Source organism: Bison bison, unplaced genomic scaffold, assembly GCF_000754665.1.
Source record: "Bison bison bison isolate TAMUID 2011002044 unplaced genomic scaffold, Bison_UMD1.0 scf7180017864338, whole genome shotgun sequence".
Lineage (NCBI taxonomy): Eukaryota > Metazoa > Chordata > Mammalia > Artiodactyla > Bovidae > Bison > Bison bison.
Window position 1 is genome coordinate 5,405,056 of NW_011494910.1, and position 5,119 is coordinate 5,410,174.

The window sequence follows — 5,119 nt, forward strand, 5'->3', positions numbered from 1 at the left end:
CTCAATCTCACTCCCAGTGGGAGCCACTGAACTAGTTAGAGAAAATTGGTGAATCTATACTGTCCTGATGAACACCCCAAAATAGCTTATGGCCTTCAGCAACTTTGTTAACAAAGACTTTACCGATCATAGAATCTATAACCCAATAAAATAAAATTAGGATAAATGTAAACACTTCTTTCTCCGAGTGCAATGTATATATTCTCTGACAGTACTCTTTTTTGTGTGTGTTAGTGAATAAGAGTGACCTTCTCAATGGTATAAAATAAAAATCATTGATCTTATGATATATTACAGGTTTGCATATGAACAAAATGCACAAATATCAGACTAAAAAAATCTGAATAAACACACTGAATATTGTAGAAAATTGGAGACTAATAAAAAAATTAATCAAATTCTCCTAGAATTAAGCAAAAGGAGAAAGAAGAAAAGAGAAGTTATGTATAAAAGAGTAAGATGATTCAAAATATATGTAACAAAAGTTCCAGAAGGGAAAACAGTAAGTCCATACCTAGCCATTACTAGAGAATATTCTGTATCTCAGGGAAAAATGAGAAAAAAAAAATTGAGTGCAGATGGGAAATTAATAAGAATAATATCTGCAAAAGAAATTAATATACACTGACATCACATCAATCCTTCACAGCACTAATTTGCAGAAGATAGATTTTCTAATGTTTTATTAACATCTAGAGACTACACATGTACATTAGAATATAAACAAGGACCCACAAATAACACCTGTATACTTTCCAGGAAGCATACTTCCTGGGAGAAAGAAAGATAAATTCATGCAATCGTAAGTATTTTTAAAGGATAATGATGAGTACTGGTGAGGTAGAAAATTGGCAAAAACAAAACTGGCAGAAACAAATTTCGAAAAATGTTATATTTTCAACAAAGTTGTAGAAGTAAATACAGTAACAGAACTAGTTGTTAAATAGTGAAACTTTGCAATGTAATAACAATTTAAAAACAATTTCTAAAGTCATAAACTATATCCATAAAACTAGAAAATGAAAGAAAAAAAAACCCACAGGCTACACTTTTATTATATAAGAGATGGATTGTTGCTGATGTTCAGTCACTAAGTCATGTCTGACTATCTGAGACTCCATGGAGTGTAGCACACCAGGCTTCCCTATCTCTCATTATCTCTCCGAGTCTGAACAAGCTTATGTCCATTAAGTTGGTGATGCTATCCAACTATCTCATCCTTGGTCACCCTCTACTCTTTTTGCCTTCAATCTTTCCCAGCATCAGGGTCTTTTCCAATGAGTCAGTTGTTCTGCTCAGGTGGCCAAAGTACTGGAGCTTCAGCTTTAGCTTAAGTCCTTCCAATGAGTATTCAGTGTTGCTTTCCTCTGGGGTTGACTGGTTTGATGTCCTTGTTCTGCAGGAAACTCTCAAGAGTCTTCTCCAGCACCACAATTCAAAATAACATCAATTCTTTGGTGTTCAGCCTTCCTTATTGTCCAACTCTCATGTCCATATATGACTACGGGCAAGACCATAGCTTTAACTAAAATGGACCTTTCAGCAAAATGATGTCTTTGCCTTTTAATATGCTGTCTATGTTTGCTTGTTTTCTTTTTCTTTGTTTTCCCTTTTTTAAAAAATTTAAATTTATTTATTTTAATTGGAGGCTAATTACTTTACAATATTGTATTGGTTTTGCCATACATGAACATGAATCATTGTCTATGTTTGTATAGCTTTCTTTCCAAGAAGCAAGTGATTTTTAAATTTCATGGCTGCAGTCACCATCCACAGTGACTTTGGAGCCCAAGAAGAGAAAACCTGTCATTGCTTGCACTTCCCCCCCTTTTATTTGCCATAAAATGAAGGGACCAGATGCCATGATCTTTTTTATTTGAATGTTGAGTTATAAGCCAGCTTTTCACTCTCCTCTTTCACTTTCATCAAGATGCTCTTTAGTTCCTCTTTGCTTTCTGACATTACAGTGGTGTCATCTATATCTAAGGTTATTGATATTTCTCCAAGCATTTTTTTTATAAATCTATATAGCTTTATTAAGACAAAAAACTGACAGTGTTGATATGAAGTTTACTTTTAAACAAAAGTTTTCACAGAAACCTAACACACATTGCTCAGATGGTAAAGCATCTACCTGCAAGATGGGTGACCTGGGTTTGATCCCTGGGTTGGGAAGATCTCCTGGAGAAGGAAATGGCAACCCACTCCAGTACTCTTGCCTGGAGAATCCCATGGACAGAGGAGCTTGGTAGATTACAGTCCATGGGGTTGCAAAGAGTCAGACATGACTGAGAGACTTCACTTTTCACTTTTTTTTTCCTTTCTAGGTGCAGCTCTAGACAATGTCAAGAACTGATGGATCTCATGATTCAAGACAGCATTTTGAATTTTAGTTCATTCTTAGGATTAAAAAAATTGTTTTGTTTTAAAGTCAACCACTGCCCCAGTATGAAAATTAAATCTTCTCCTGAGACCAGGGCTTTTGAAACTCTTGAACTTGTGCTGAACCCTGCCACCAATAGTTTCAAAGTTAAAAAAACAGAGGCTCCAAGAGTTTTCGAACCTATGAGCAATGGCCCTTGTCTTTCCCTATTCACCTCCCTCCTATACTACTCTCTACCCTTCCCTAAATACTTCACCAGTGGCTTGGATGGAGAAGCTGATATTTATAACTTCAAAATAGGAAAAGAAAGGCTTGTCAATTTCATGAATTAATACCTCTAAGACAGAATGATCTACCTGTGTATACACTCCAATAAGACTTTTTCTCCTCAACCAATTTCCATCCCCCAAATGGCAGCTTTGGTAGCTTCTTAGTCCTTTGTTGGGAGCAGCATTAAGTTCAGGCAGGGAATACCTTGGCTTCTAAGTTTCAGGCATTCACAGCTTTTAAACAGTCGCTTACAGTCCTCATTTAGGTTGCCAATGACATTTTTTGAAAGGATACAATATTATGGACACAGAACCCAATTATCATTAGTTGTTCTTGCCTTTGCTTCACCATTTCCCCAAATCTTAACAAGAATTATCCTAACCCATCTCCCTTCTTTCCCACCCCATCCCACCCATTCCAAATAATACACCAGTAATAGACAAAAGATACACACATGCCACGCTGTAAAAGTGTGGAGTTAACATTATCGGGAAGAAGGCTGTGTGGGTTGTGGAGACACTCTTTGAAGATCTACAGTGTCTCTTGCTCTCCCATATCCCATTCTGCATTTTGTCCTTCATAGGAGGCCCTCTGCTTTTTTCTTTTTTCTTTTTTTAATTTTATTTTATTTTTAAACTTTACAATATTGTATTAGTTTTGCCAAATATCGAAATGAATCTGCTTTTTTCTTAAGCAAAGTTCAGAACAGGCTGCCTTGAAACACCAACACTCCTTCCCCTCCACCAGGATGGGTGTGCAAACTATACAGCACTGAATGGCTTTAAAGCACTTGGGCTGCTGTAGGGCACAGAAACTATACTGGCTCTTCAAAGGACATCTTCTCAAGCCACCTTTATGGTGTCAAGACAAGTAGAACTCCTTCTTTCCCTGCTTGAAACCCACAGTTGGATGTGACAGGGGCTGGTATTCAAGAGAGTTAATTCTTGTCATTTTTTTGTCATCATCCTCTTAGGGGTAAGAATGCCATGTCAGCCTTTCCTCATAGAAGGGTATGACAACTTGTGCACACTTGACATTGGCTTCCTTGGCAGGGACCAGGTCATCCTCATTAGAGTTCATTTCATCAGGAACATGAGTTCTCCACTGGAGTCTGTGTCTCCAGTAATCCACTCTGGTTTCAAACCCCAGCCAAAGCCTTGTGGCTTTTCTGACTCTTTTTTTTTTTTTTTCTTCTTTGGTTTGCTCTCCTCCCCCTTATCTTCCGAATCAGAATCAGCTTTGTGCTTGCCTCCCTCTGATTTATCTGTCTTGTGTTTTTTTGTGACTGCAGAAACTCAGCAATGAGGTCAGGGCAATCTGGGTTCTCTTCTGGCTCCCAATGTGTTATCCTCATCTGAGAACCCCTTCCACTTTAGGAGATACTCCTCTTTGCCCTTTACCACTTGACGGTCTAGAACTTTTTCCATCACATATTCTTCTTCTTCCTCTTCTTCTAGCACCTCCTCCACTTTTCTTCTTGTTTTTTTTTTTTTTTTTCCCATAGTTCCTGCCAGCTTTCTGGTATAAAGGATGCTGCTGCTCGGGTCTTGCAGTCATCAACCCTCCCTACACTGGTTCAAGCATCCAGACTGTCCCGTCCATCCTCTTCCCAATTTACTATGTCGCCTCTCCAGCCCAATCCCCCAGCTGTCCAGCCAACCCAAGTAGTATTGTCTTAGTCTATTCAGGCCAGAGAGCGGCCCTCCTTATCCCGGCAATCTTGATTCCAACTTCTAACTCTTCCAATCTGGCATTTTGCATGATGTACTCTGCATATAAGTTAAATAAACAGGGTGACAGCACACAGCCTTGTTATACTGCTTTTCCAATTTGTACCAGTCAGTGTTCTATGTAGGGTTCTAACTGTTGCTTCTTGATCTGCATACAGATTTCTCAGAAGACAGGTAAGATGGTCTAGTATTCCCATCTCTTTAAGAATTTTCCAGTTTGTTGTGACCCATAGTCAAAGGCTTTTACAAGTCAATGAAACAGAAGTAGATGATTTTCTGAAATTCCCTTGCTTTTTCTATGATCCAACGGATGCTGGCAATTTGATCTCTGCTTCCTCTGCTTTTTCTAAACCCAATTTTTACATCTGGAAGTTCTCGATGCAAGTACTGCTGAAGCCTGGCTTGAAGGATTTTGAGCATAACCTTACTAGCATGTGAAGAGAGCACAATTGTTCTTTAGTTTGAAAAATCTTTAGCACTACCTTTCTTTGAAATTGGGATTAAAACTGACTTTTCCTGGTCCTGTGGTCACTGCTGGGTTTTTCAAATTTGCTGACATACTGAGTGCAACACTTTAACAGCATTAGTAGTATATAATACTTTTAGTATTATATCTCAGTGGGAATTCCATCAGTTCTACTAGCCTTATTCATAGTAATACTTCCTAAGGCACCCTTAACTTCACAATCCAGGATGTCTGGCTCTAGGTGAGTGATCACATCATTGTGTGTGGTCT

General features: G+C 38.3%; 1 pseudogene; it reads right to left on the reverse strand.

The window, feature by feature from the left end:
• Positions 1–3,514: 3,514 nt before the first annotated feature.
• Positions 3,515–4,155, reverse strand: LOC104998884 (annotated as a pseudogene).
• Positions 4,156–5,119: the final 964 nt, after the last annotated feature.